At 46.6% G+C, this 14,894-nt stretch overlaps 1 pseudogene; it reads right to left on the bottom strand.

Moving 5' to 3' along the window:
* LOC121843873 overlaps nucleotides 1-14,894 on the bottom strand; it is a 68,195-nt pseudogene that overhangs the window by 36,132 nt on the left and 17,169 nt on the right.

Raw genomic sequence — 14,894 nt, 5'->3', positions numbered from 1 at the left:
TACAGTTGACCACAGACCCTATGGATCCTGGTCTAAAGTAGTGCACTACAGTTGACCACAGACCCTATGGATCCCAGTCTAAAGTAGTGCACTACAGTTGACCACAGACCCTATGGATCCCAGTCTAAAGTAGTGCACTACAGTTGACCACAGACCCTATGGATCCCGGTCTAAAGTAGTGCACTACAGTTGACCACAGACCCTATGGATCCTGGTCTAAAGTAGTGCACTGACCACAGACCCTATGGATCCCAGTCTAAAGTAGTGCACTACAGTTGACCACAGACCCTATGGATCCCGGTCTAAAGTAGTGCACTACAGTTGACCACAGACCCTATGGATCCCAGTCTAAAGTAGTGCACTATACTTGACCACAGACCCTATGGATCCCGGTCTAAAGTAGTGCACTATAGTTGACCACAGACCCTATGGATCCCAGTCTAAAGTAGTGCACTATAGTTGACCACAGACCCTATGGATCCCAGTCTAAAGTAGTGCACTGTAAAGGGAATAGGGTGCCATTTGGGATTCACCCTAAGATAACAGTATGCATGGTGTATCTATTGGCAGTCTTCTTTAGGCAGTGATTCTTAGCAGGGAATCCATACGCTATCTTCTACCAGTAGAGGGAACTTATCGCATCTTCACTTCATTACATGTGGAGGAGAATACAGAGAGAGACAGAGAGAGAGAGGGACAGGGAGATAGACAGAGAGGCAGAGAGAGACAGAGAGAGACAGAGAGAGACAGAGAGAAACAGAGAGAGACAGAGAGAGAGACAGAGAGAGAGACAGAGAGAGACAGAGAGAAACAGAGAGAAACAGAGAGAGAGAGAGAGACAGAGAGAGAGAGAGAGAGACAGAGAGAGACAGAGAGACGGAGAGAGACAGAGAGACAGAGAGACAGAGAGAGAGAGAGAGACAGAGAGAGAGAGAGACAGAGAGAAACAGAGAGAGAGAGAGACAGAGAGAGAGAGAGACAGAGAGAAACAGAGACAGAGAGAGACAGAGAGAGAGACAGAGAGAGAGACAGAGAGAGACAGAGAGAGAGACAGAGAGAGACAGAGAGAAACAGAGAGAAACAGAGAGAGAGACAGAGAGAGAGACAGAGAGAGAGACAGAGAGAAACAGAGAGAAACAGAGAGAGAGACAGAGAGAGAGACAGAGAGAGACAGAGAGAAACAGAGAGAGAGACAGAGAGAGAAAGAGAGAGACAGAGAGAGAGAGACAGAGAGAGAGACAGAGAGAAACAGAGAGAAACAGAGAGAGAGAGACAGAGAGAGAGACAGAGAGAGAGACAGAGAGAGACAGAGAGACATCAGAGAGAAACAGAGAGAAACAGAGAGAGAGACAGAGAGAAGACAGAGAGAGAGATCAGAGAGAAGAGAGAGAGACAGAGAGAAACAGAGAGAAACAGAGAGAGAGACAGAGAGAGAGACAGAGAGAGACAGAGAGAGACAGAGAGACGGAGAGAGACAGAGAGACAGAGAGACAGAGAGAGAGAGAGAGCAGCACAATTAGACCCAACAAATTATGAGAAAACAAAAAGATAACTACTTAACACATTGAAAGAATTAACAAAAAAACAGAGCAAACTAGAATGCTATTTGGCCCTACACAGAGAGTACACAGCGGCAGAATAGACCACTGTGACTGACCCAAAATTAAGGAAAGCCCTGACTATGTACAGACTCAGTGAGCATAGCCTTGCTATTGAGAAAGGTCGCCGTAGGCAGACATGGCTCTCAAGAGAAGACAGGCTATGTGCTCACTGCCCACAAAATGAGGTGGAAACTGAGCTGCACTTCCTAACCTCCTGCCCAATGTATGACCATAGAGAGACATATTTCCCTCAGATTACACAGATCCACAAAGAATTTGAAAACAAATCCAATTTTGAAAAACTCCCATATCTACTGGGTGAAATTCCACAGTGTGCCATCACAGCAGCAAGATTTGTGACCTGTTGCCACGAGAAAAGGGCAACCAGTGAAGAACAAACACCATTGTAAATACAACCCATATTTATGCTTATTTATTTTATCTTGTGTCCTTTAGCCATTTGTACATTGTTAGAACACTGTATATATATATAATATGACATTTGTAATGTCTTTACTGTTTTGAAACGTCTGTATGTGTAATGTTTACTGTTAATTTTTGTTGTTTTTCACTTTATATATTCACTTTGTATGTTGTCTACCTCACTTGCTTTGGCAATGTTAACACATGTTTCCCATGCCAATAAAGCCCTTGAATTGAATTGAATTGAATTGAGAGACAGAGAGAGAAACAGAGAGAAACAGAGAGAAATAGAGAGAAATAGGGATCTGCTGACAGATGAATGATAATGTCCAAGGTCACCGGAGACAGTGAGGCAGACTTCCACAGGCTCACGCATGTCCACCATCTACAGCTTCCTTCACTTGTTCCCAGAAACCACCAAAACATCCACAGACTGAAGGTGAAAGACTTCAGAAAGTAACAGAGGACGAGACAAAGCCAACTAGCGGAGACAAACCTGTCCTTCCTTCCCTCTTCCAGTACCAGAGGACGAGACAAAGACAACTAGCGGGCGGAGACAAACCTGTCCTTCCTTCCCTCTTCCAGTACCAGAGGACGAGACAAAGACAACTAGCGGGCGGAGACAAACCTGTCCTTCCTTCCCTCTTTCAGTACCAGAGGACGAGGCAAAGACAACTAGTGGAGACAAACCTGTCCTTCCTTCCCTCTTTCAGTACCAGAGGACGAGGCAAAGACAACTAGTGGAGACAAACCTGTCCTTCCTTCCCTCTTTCAGTACCAGAGGACAAGACAAAGACAACTAGTGGAGACAAACCTGTCCTTCCTTCCCTCTTTCAGTACCAGAGGACGAGGCAAAGACAACTAGTGGAGACAAACCTGTCCTTCCTTCCCTCTTCCAGTACCAGAGGACGAGACAAAGACAACTAGCGGGCGGAGACAAACCTGTCCTTCCTTCCCTCTTTCAGTACCAGAGGACAAGACAAAGACAACTAGTGGGCGACAAACCTGTCCTTCCTTCCCTCTTTCAGTACCAGAGGACAAGACAAAGACAACTAGTGGAGACAAACCTGTCCTTCCTTCCCTCTTTCAGTACCAGAGGACAAGACAAAGACAACTAGTGGAGACAAACCTGTCCTGCCTTCCCTCTTTCAGTACCAGAGGACAAGACAAAGACAACTAGTGGAGACAAACCTGTCCTTCCTTCCCTCTTTCAGTACCAGAGGACAAGACAAAGACAACTAGTGGAGACAAACCTGTCCTTCCTTCCCTCTTTCAGTACCAGAGGACGAGACAAAGACAACTAGTGGAGACAAACCTGTCCTTCCTTCCCTCTTTCAGTACCAGAGGACGAGACAAAGACAACTAGCGGGCGGAGACAAACCTGTCCTTCCTTCCCTCTCCCACACTGATCAGATAGAAAGCACAGCAGTCACCTCTGATCTGATGACACAAATACAGCACTATCCCCTATGTAGTGCACTACATTGGACCACGGTCCATAGGGAATAGGGTGCCATTTTTTGGTGGGGACACAAGCTAAGTGAGGGAACACCTTGTACACATAAAGTCACTAATACAGCTAAGTGTTCATACGTCAAGGGTCAGCCCCCCTGTCTGTCTGCCTGCCTGTCTGTCTGTCTGTCTGTCTGTCTGCCTGCCTGTCTGTCTGCCTCTCTGTCTGTCTGTCGCAGGGCATTAGTCCTGCCAAGCGGTCATCTCCTGTTCTGACAACAATACTGAGAAGGACAAGGTAGTGATGACTTCATAGGATGTGTGTGTGAATGGTAGGGATGACATTAGACTGGGTGTGAATGGTAGGGATGACATTAGACTGGGTGTGAATGGTAGGGATGACATTAGACTGGGTGTGAATGGTAGGGATGACATTAGACTGGGTGTGAATGGTAGGGATGACATTAGACTGGGTGTGAATGGTAGGGATGACATTAGACTGGAATGGTAGGGATGAATTAGGTGTGAATGGTAGGGATGACATTAGACTGGGTGTGAATGGTAGGGATGACATTATGACTGAGGGTGTGAATGGTAGGGATGACATTAGAGGGTGAATGGTAGGGATGAATTAGAGGGTGTGAATGGTAGGGATTAGACAGAGTAGGACATGTGAATGGTAGGGATGACATTAGACTGGGTGTGAATGGTAGGGATGACATTAGACTGGGTGTGAATGGTAGGGATGACATTAGAGGGTGTGAATGGTAGGATGACAGAGGGCGTGAATGGTAGGGATGACAGAGACTGGGTGTGAATGGTAGGGATGACATTAGAGGGTGTGAATGGTAGGGATGACATTAGAGGGTGTGAATGGTAGGGATGACAGACTGGGTGTGAATGGTAGGGATGACATTAGACTAGGTGTGAATGGTAGGGATGACATTAGACTGGGTGTGAATGGTAGGGATGACATTAGAGGGTGTGAATGGTAGGGATGACAAGAGGATGTGAATGGTAGGGATGACATTAGACTGGGAGTGAATGGTAGGGATGACATTAGACTAGGTGTGAATGGTAGGGATGACATTAGACTGGGTGTGAATGGTAGGGATGACATTAGAGGGTGTGAATGGTAGGGATGACATTAGACTGGGTGTGAATGGTAGGGATGACATTAGACTGGGTGTGAATGGTAGGGATGACATTAGACTGGGTGTGAATGGTAGGGATGACATTAGACTGGGTGTGAATGGTAGGGATGACATTAGAGGGTGTGAATGGTAGGGATGACATTAGACTGGGTGTAAATGGCAGGGATGACATTAGACTGGGTGTGAATGGTAGGGATGACATTAGACTGGGTGTGAATGGTAGGGAATGACATTAGACTGGGTGTGAATGGTAGGGATGACATTAGACTGGGTGTGAATGGTAGGGATGACATTAGACTGGGTGTGAATGGTAGGGATGACATTAGACTGGGTGTGAATGGTGGGATGACATTACTGGGTGTGAATGGTAGGGATGACATTAGACTGGGTGTGAATGGTAGGGATGACATTAGACTGGGTGTGAATGGTAGGGATGACATTAGACTGGGTGTGAATGGTGGGGATGACATTAGACTGGGTGTGAATGGTGGGGATGACAGAGTGGAATTAGCAGTCAGTCAGTAAAACAACAGAGGAAGTAGCAGACAGTAAAACAACAGAGGAAGTAGCAGACAGTAAAACAACAGAGGAAGTAGCAGTCAGTAAAACAACAGAGGAAGTAGCAGTCAGTCAGTAAAACAACAGAGGTAGCAGTCAGTCAGTAAAACAACAGAGAGGAAGTAGCAGTCAGTAAAACAACAGAGGAAGTAACAGTCAGTCAGTAAAACGACAGAGAGGAAGTAGCAGTCAGTCAGTAAAACAACAGAGGAAGTAGCAGTCAGTAAAACAACAGAGGAAGTAGCAGTCAGTAAAACAACAGAGGAAGTAGCAGTCAGTAAAACAACAGAGGAAGTAGCAGTCAGTCAGTAAAACAACAGAGGAAGTAGCAGTCAGTCAGTAAAACAACAGAGGAAGTAGCAGTCAGTCAGTAAAACAACAGAGGAAGTAGCAGTCAGTAAAACAACAGAGGAAGTAGCAGTCAGTCAGTAAAACAACAGAGAGGAAGTAGCAGTCAGTAAAACAACAGAGGAAGTAGCAGTCAGTCAGTAAAACAACAGAGAGGAAGTAGCAGTCAGTCAGTAAAACAACAGAGGAAGTAGCAGTCAGTCAGTAAAACAACAGAGGAAGTAGCAGTAAAAAACAACAGAGGAAGTAGCAGTCAGTAAAACAACAGAGGAAAACAACAGAGGAAGTAGCAGTCAGTAAAACAACAGTAGCAGTCAGTAAAACAACAGAGGAAGTAGCAGTCAGTAAAACAACAGAGGAAGTAGCAGTCAGTCAAAACAGAGGAAACAACAGAGAAGTAGCAGTCAGTCAGTAAAACAACAGAGGAAGTAGCAGTCAGTCAGTAAAACAACAGAGGAAAACAACAGTAGCAGTCAGGAAGTAAAACAACAGAGGAAGTAGCAGTCAGTCAGTAAAACAACAGAGGAAGTCAGCAGTCAGTCAGTAAAACAACAGAGGAAGTAGCAGTCAGTCAGTAAAACGACAGAGGAAGTAGCAGTCAGTAAAACAACAGGAAGTAGCAGTCCGTCACTAAAACAACAGAGGAAGTAGCAGACAGTCAGTAAAACAACAGAGGAAGTAGCAGTCAGTAAAACAACAGAGGAAGTAGCAGTCAGTCAGTAAAACAACAGAGGAAGTAGCAGTCAGTAAAACAACAGGAAGTAGCAGTCCGTAAAACAACAGGAAGTAGCAGTCCGTCAGTAAAACAACAGGAAGTAGCAGTCAGTCAGTAAAACAACAGGAAGTCAGTCAGTCAAAAAACAACAGGAAGTAGCAGTCAGTCAGTAAAACAACAGGAAGTAGCAGTCAGTCAGTAAAACAACAGAGGAAGTAGCAGTCAGTAAAACAACAGAGGAAGTAGCAGTCCGTAAAACAACAGGAAGTAGCAGTCAGTAAAACAACAGGAAGTAGCAGTCAGTAAAACAACAGAGGAAGTAGCAGTCAGTAAAACAACAGGAAGTAGCAGTCCGTAAAACAACAGGAAGTAGCAGTCCGTCAGTAAAACAACAGGAAGTAGCAGTCCGTCAGTAAAACAACAGGAAGTAGCAGTCCGTCAGTAAAATAGATAATAAAGCAGTGGATTGTCTGTTGGTTCTTCTTGAGACCATGTGGCTGTTTGGAGCTGCTGCTGTTTGATCCAGTTAAGTAATGGAGGATTTGGAGAGTCTGTGTGTGTGTGGGATTTAGAGTGGACAGTATCCGCCAGATTAGTCCTTGTCCTCCCTGCTAATACCAGTAATCAACAAGATGAAGAAAACACATTCTGAGACAGCTTGGGCCTCCAACCGGATTGGAGGAGAAGATCAAAGGGCCCGCCCTTAAAACCTTCTCCTGCAATGTGCTCTGAGGAGGCGGCAGGGACAGAGGAAGTGAGGATTGGAGGAAAAGACAAATAGGGAAAGAGTATCAGAGAAAATGTTTTTCAAGAAATTTACTTTGAAGGCTTTAAAGTAACCTGCCTGACACTATAGAATATATACTGGACCAGTCAGTCTACTGATAATTAAATACATACTGGACTAGTCAGTCTACTAAGAATTAAATATATACTGGACGAGTCAGTCTACTGAGAAGGGTTAGGGTTAGGGTCAGACATCTAGCTAGGTTTCTACCCAAACAACAACCTACAGTCTGAGACATCAAGCTAGGTTTCTACCCAAACAACAACCTACAGTCAGACATCGAGCTAGGTTTCTACCCAAACAACAACCTACAGTCAGACATCTAGCTAGGTTTCTACCCAAACAACAACCTACAGTCTGAGACATCAAGCTAGGTTTCTACCCAAACAAGCAGTCTAGAGACATCTAGCTAGGTTTCAGCAGGGGCTGTTTCTACCCAAACAACAACCTACAGCAGTTAGAGACCCAACAACCTACAGTCAGACATCTAGCTAGGTTTCTACCCAAACAACAACCTACAGTCAGCAGGGGGCTGTAGGGGCAGTTAGAGACCCAGCAGGGGCTGTAGGGGCAGTTAGAGACCAAGCAGTTAGGACCAAGCAGGGGGCTGTAGGGGCAGTTAGAGACCCAGCAGGGAGCAGCAGGGGGCTGTAGGGGCAGTTAGAGACCCAGCAAGGGGCTGTAGGGGCAGTTAGAGACCCAGCAAAGGGCTGTAGGGGCAGTTAGAGACCCAGCAGGGGGCTGTAGGGGCAGTTAGAGACCCAGCAGGGGGCTATAGGGGCAGTTAGAGACCCAGCAGGGGGCTGAAGGAGCAGCACTAGATACCTGAATCTATAGAGCTAGTTTTACCTCTTTGCCTGAACATTCACAATGACAAGCTACTATCTGCATACTGTCTCCTGGGTAAAAGAAAGCGTGGGAGGCGGAGACTTCAATATTAGACTTTCAGAATCCTAAACCACCAATCACTGTTAATCCAAACCAATGTGCCTGCGATACGCTGCTTAAGAATCCCTGCTTGGGAAAGAATGATTGGCTGGCTAGATGGAACAGAGAGTGGTTTGAATTCTAATTGGACTGTAAGTAGTTCTGAATTCTAAACATTAAAATAGAATACATTATGGTAATTACAATTCTTTTTTGATGTCACAATTCAGTGTCGGCACTGTAGGTGATTTGTGCTACAATGGTTTGAAACACCTAATGGAATTGTAAGTAGTTCTGAATTCATTAAAATAGCAAAGTAGTAGGAATTTAAGTTTCAGCACTGTAGGTGGTTCTACTTCAAAAATTGGATAAAACCACAGGTTTAAAATAGGGAGTACTAAGCATCTAACACGTTGCTGTACACCTGTGAGTGTGAATCCATGTGCCTCCTTAATGGCACCCTATTCCCTATATAGTACACTACTTTATAGCACCCTATTCCCTATATAGTACACTACTTTATAGCACCCTATTCCCTATATAGTACACTACTTTATAGCACCCTATTCCCTATATAGTACACTACTTTTGTCCAGGGCAAATGAGGCTCTGGTCAGAAGTAGTGTACTATATATGGTAGTGCACAGCCATTTGGGCTGCATTGTCAGTATGTGAGAATTCAGTGGGTGGGGGGGGGGACAGCTAACTGAATGGGTGAGAGGTAGAAAGGACAGGCTAACTGAATGGGTGAGAGGTAGAAGGACAGGCTCACTGAATGGGTGAGAGGTAGAAAGGACAGGCTAACTGAATGGGTGAGAGGTAGAAAGGACAGGCTAACTGAATGGGTGAGAGGTAGAAGGACAGGCTCACTGAATGGGTGAGAGGTAGAAAGGACAGGCTCACTGAATGGGTGAGAGGTAGAAAGGACAGGCTAACTGAATGGGTGAGAGGTAGAAAGGAAAATGGGGGTTGAAACTAAAATTAATGAACAGGGTGGGGGGTGGGGTATGAACAGGGTGGGGGTGGGGTATGAACAGGGTGGGGTACGAACAGGGTGGGGGGTGGGGTATGAACAGGATGGGGTATGAACAGGGTGGGGAATGAACAGGATGTGGTATGAACAGGGTGGGGTATGAACAGGGTGGGGGTGGGGTATGAACAGGATGGGGTATGAACAGGGTGGGGTATGAACAGGATGGGGTATGAACAGGGTGGGGAATGAACAGGGTGGGGTATGAACAGGGTGGGGTATGAACAGGATGGGGTATGAACAGGATGGGGTGTGAACAGGGTGGGGTGTGAACAGGGTGGGGTATGAACAGGATGGGGTATGAACAGGATGGGGTGTGAACAGGGTGGGGTATGAACAGGGTGGGGTATGAGAAGGGTGGGGGTGGGGTATGAACAGGGTGGGGAATGAACAGGGTGGGGTATGAACAGGGTGGGGGTGGGGTATGAACAGGGTGGGGTATGAACAGGGTGGGGTATGAACAAGGTGGGGTTGGCTAGTGGTGAAGCATAATGTGAAATGTTAATGAAGATTGATCAAAAGGTAATACACAGTGGGCCAGAAAGGGACCCATAAATCTTTGGAGTCTACCTCCTCCCTCCCCCCAACCTCCCTCTTCCTCTTCACAGAACAACAATAAGCAAATCATCAATTTAATTTAAATTCACGTCCTGAATAGACTACTCAATTAGGAACCAAACGTAGCCTAGTGGTTGGAGCGTTGGGCCAGTTACCGGAAGGTTGCTGGATCGAATCCCCGAGCTGACAAGGTAAAGAAATCTGACGTTCTTCCCCTGAGCAAGGCAGTTAACCCACTGTTCCCCGGGCCCTGAACAAGGCAGTTAACCCACTGTTCCCCAGGCCCTGAGCAAGGCAGTTAACCCACTGTTCCCCTGAGCAAGACAGTTAACCCACTGTTCCCCTGAACAAGGCAGTTAACCCACTGTTCCCCTGAACAAGGCAGTTAACCCACTGTTCCCCTGAACAAGGCAGTTAACCCACTGTTCCCCTGAACAAGGCAGTTAACCCACTGTTCCCCTGAACAAGGCAGTTAACCCACTGTTCCCTGAACAAGGCAGTTAACCCACTGTTCCCTGAACAAGGCAGTTAACCCACTGTTCCCCTGAACAAGGCAGTTAACCCACTGTTCCCCTGAACAAGGCAGTTAACCCACTGTTCCCTTGAACAAGGCAGTTAACCCACTGTTCCCTTGAACAAGGCAGTTAACCCACTGTTCCCTGAACAAGGCAGTTAACCCACTGTTCCCCTGAACAAGGCAGTTAACCCACTGTTCCCCTGAACAAGGCAGTTAACCCACTGTTCCCCTGAACAAGGCAGTTAACCCACTGTTCCCCTGAACAAGGCAGTTAACCCACTGTTCCCCTGAACAAGGCAGTTAACCCCACTGTTCCCCAGGCCCTGAGCAAGGGGTTAAATGATCAGGGAGGGGGTTAACCCACTGTTCCCCAGAGGGTTAAATGATCAGGGAATGAACAGGATGTTGACTAGCCCCCCACACAGAGGGTTAAATGATCAGGGTGGGGGGTGGGGTATGAACAGGATGTTGACTAAGGCAGCCCCCCCCACACCTCTCTGATTCAGAGGGTTAAATGAACAGGGTGGGGGTGGGGTATGAACAGGATGTTGACTAAGGCAGCCCCCCCCCACACCTCTCTGATTCAGAGGGTTAAATGAACAGGGTGGGGGTGGGGTATGAACAGGATGTTGACTAAGGCAGCCCCCCACACCTCTCTGATTCAGAGGGTTAAATGAACAGGGTGGGGGTGGGGTATGAACAGGATGTTGACTAAGGCAGCCCCCACCTCTCTGATTCAGAGGGTTAAATGAACAGGGTGGGGGTGGGGTATGAACAGGATGTTGACTAAGGCAGCCCCCCTCACCTCTCTGATTCAGAGGGTTAAATGAACAGGGTGGGGGTGGGGTATGAACAGGATGTTGATGTTCAGAGGGTTAAATGAACAGGGTGGGGGTGGGGTATGAACAGGATGTTGACTAAGGCAGCCCCCCCTCACCTCTCTGATTCAGAGGGTTAAATGAGGAAGACACACTTCAGTTGAATACATTTAGTTATACAACTAACTGACCTTGTCCAATAAGAAACACTCATTTTAGTTTTGCTAGTGGCTCCTAATGAATACAACCCCCTTAGCAGAAGCAACAGGAAGCACAATTACACCCCAACAGGAAAGGATGTAGTCGCCTCACCTTTGAACTTGTGGAAGACGGCCCAGAGCTCAGCGATGTCCGTAGCGAAGGTGATATCTGTGTCCAGGACGATGACTTTCTGCAGGTCTGGGGGTAAGGTCTTGGTGAGCACCAGCTTCATCAGACCGTAGATACCGGAGTAATGCTTGTTGGGGATCCACGACACCTCAGCCTGACAGAAGAGAAGGAGGTAGAGGGTTAACAGACACGAACCGGACAGTCTTGATGAGGAACCATGACACCTCAGTCCAGATTAACAGACACGAACCAGACAGTCTTGTTGAGGAACCATGACACCTCAGTCCAGATTAACAGACACGAACCAGACAGTCTTGTTGAGGAACCATGACACCTCAGTCCAGATTAACAGACACGAAACAGGCAGTCTTGTTGAGGAGCCATGACACCTCAGTCCAGATTAACAGACAGTCTTGTTGAGGAGCCATGACACCTCAGTCCAGATTAACAGACAGTCTTGTTGAGGAACCATGACACCTCTTGACAGTCTTGAGGAAGGAACCATGACACCTCAGTCCAGATTAACAGACAGTCTTGTTGAGGAACCATGACACCTCAGTCCAGATTAACAGACACCTCTTGTTGAGGAACCATGACACCTCAGTCCAGATTAACAGACAGTCTTGTTGAGGAACCATGACACCTCAGTCCAGATTAACAGACAGTCTTGTTGAGGAACCAGGACACCTCAGTCCAGATTAACAGACACGAACCAGACAGTCTTGTTGAGGAACCATGACACCTCAGTCCAGATTAACAGACAGTCTTGTTGAGGAACCAGGACACCTCAGTCCAGATTAACAGACACGAACCAGACAGTCTTGATGAGGAACCAGGACACCTCAGTCCAGATTAACAGACAGTCTTGTTGAGGAACCATGACACCTCAGTCCAGATTAACAGACAGTCTTGTTGAGGAACCAGGACACCTCAGTCCAGATTAACAGACAGTCTTGTTGAGGAACCAGGACACCTCAGTCCAGATTAACAGACAGTCTTGATGAGGAACCAGGACACCTCAGTCCAGATTAACAGACAGTCTTGATGAGGAACCAGGACACCTCAGTCCAGATTAACAGACCGAAACATGATGAACAGAGGATGTGTGTGTTTGAGGAGGTCAGATGGAGAAAGACGAGGTACAGAATCTCTCTCATGTTGACGACAGGAGGAGTAGTTGGGGGGTGGGGGTCGGCTGTATATGTTTGTGTTTTGGGGGTGGGTGGGGGGTCGGCTGTAGATGTTTGTGTTTTGGGGGGGTCGGCTGTAGATGTTTGTTTTTGGGGGGGGTTTTGGGGGGTCGGCTGTAGATGTGTGTGTTTTCAGGGGGGTTTGTCGGCTGTAGATGTTTGTGTTTTGGGGGGGGGTCGGCTGTAGATGTGTGTGTTTGAGGAGGTCAGATGGAGGAGTAGTTGTTGTGTCGGCTGTAGATGTGTGGTGTTTTGGGGGGGGGTCGGCTGTAGATGTGTGTGTTTGAGGAGGTCAGATGGAGGAGTAGTTGTTGTGTCGGCTGTAGATGTGTGGTGTTTTGGGGGGTCGGCTGTAGATGTGTGTGTTTGGGGGGGGTCGGCTGTAGATGTTTGTGTTTTGTGGGGGGGGGGTCGGCTGTAGATGTGTGCGTTTGAGGAGGTCAGATGGAGGAGTAGTTGTTGTGTCGGCTGTAGATGTGTGGTTTTTTTAACCTTTATTTAACCAGGCAAGTCAGTTAAGAACAAATTCTTATTTTCAATGACGGCCTAGGAACAGTGGGTTAACTGCCTGTTCAGGGGCAGAACGACAGATTTGTACCTTGTCAGGTAGGGGGGTTTGAACTTGCAACCTTCCAGTTACTAGTCCAACGCTCTGACCACTAGGCTACCCTAGGAGGTCATATGGAGAAAGACGAGGTGCAGAATCTCTCTCAGGTTGACGACAGAAGAAGTAGTTGTTGTTTTGGAGGGGGGGGGAGTCGGCTGTAGATGTGTGTGTTTTGGGGGGCTGTAGATGTGTGTGTTTTGGGGGGAGTCGGCTGTAGATGTGTGTGTTTTGGGGGGGGAGTCGGCTGTAGATGTGTGTGTTTTTTGGGGGGTCAGCTGTAGATGTGTGTGTTTTGGGGGGGAGTCGGCTGTAGATGTGTGTGTTTTTTGGGGCTGTAGATGTGTGTGTTTTGGAGGGGAAGTCGGCTGTAGATCTTTGTTTTGGGGGGTCCCGGCTGTAGATGTGTGTGTTTTGGGGGGGTCCCGATGTGATGTGTTTTTTGGGGGGGGTCCGTAGATGTGTGTGTTTTTGGGGGGAGTCAGCTGTAGATGTGTGTGGGGGGTCCCAGCTTTGTGGGGGGGGGTCCCGGCTGTAGATGTGTCTCACCTGTGATGTGTCTCACCTTGAGTTCGTCTGCATCGTAGAAGTCCACCCTGACAGCAGGGACCATCCAGGTACGGAACAGAGAGGCTAGGATCTGCTGGGCTGTAGAGTCCGTTATGATGTGGAAGTGGAGAGGGTTTCGCCTGCAAGAGACACACACACACACACACACACACACACACACACACACACACACACACACACACACACACACGCACGGAGGGATAAGGTGAGACTCAGAGCATAAGCGCAATACTTTAAAGTATATTTAGAAAACAACATGGAACCTCTGGATATAAACACACAGAACAACATGGAACCTCTGGATATAAACACACAGAACAACATGGAACCTCTGGATATAAACACACAGAACAACATGGAACCTCTGGATATAAACACACAGAACAACATGGAACCTCTGGATATAAACACACAGAACAACATGGAACCTCTGGATATAAACACACAGAACAACATGGAACCTCTGGATATAAACACACAGAACAACATGGAACCTCTGGATATAAACACACAGAACAACATGGAACCTCTGGATATAAACACACAGAACAACATGGAACCTCTGGATATAAACACACAGAACAACATGGAACCTCTGGATATAAACACACAGAACAACATGGAACCTCTGGATATAAACACACAGAACAACATGGAACCTCTGGATATAAACACACAGAACAACATGGAACCTCTGGATATGAACACACAGAACAACATGGAACCTCTGGATATGAAACACACAGAACAACATGGAACTCTGGATATAAACACACAGAACAACATGGAACCTCTGGATATAAACACACAGAACAACATGATGTATCTGCTGGAGATAACACGTCTATAACACGTCTATAACATGGAACATGATGTATCTGGATAACACACAGAATAACATGATGTATCTGGATATCAGATAACACGTCTATAACACGTCTATAACATGATGTATCTGTTCAGATAACACGTAACACGCCTATAACACGCCTAACATGATGTATCTGCTCAGATAACACGAATAACACGGAACCTATAACATGATGTATCTGTCTATATAACATGATGTATCTGTTCAGATAACACGCTCTATAACACGTCTATAACATGATGTATCTGTTCAGATAACATGATGATGTATCTGCTCAGATAACACGTCTATAACATGATGTATCTGTTCAGATAACACGTCTATAACACGATAACACGTCTATAACACGTCTATAACATGATGTATCTGCTCAGATAACACGTCTATAACACGTCTATAACATGATGTATCTGCTCAGATAACACGTCTATAACATGATGT

The sequence above is a fragment of the Oncorhynchus tshawytscha genome, unplaced genomic scaffold, assembly GCF_018296145.1.
Source record: "Oncorhynchus tshawytscha isolate Ot180627B unplaced genomic scaffold, Otsh_v2.0 Un_contig_7549_pilon_pilon, whole genome shotgun sequence".
In the NCBI taxonomy this organism is placed as follows: domain Eukaryota; kingdom Metazoa; phylum Chordata; class Actinopteri; order Salmoniformes; family Salmonidae; genus Oncorhynchus; species Oncorhynchus tshawytscha.
This window is presented reverse-complemented; position numbering and strand designations above follow the sequence as displayed.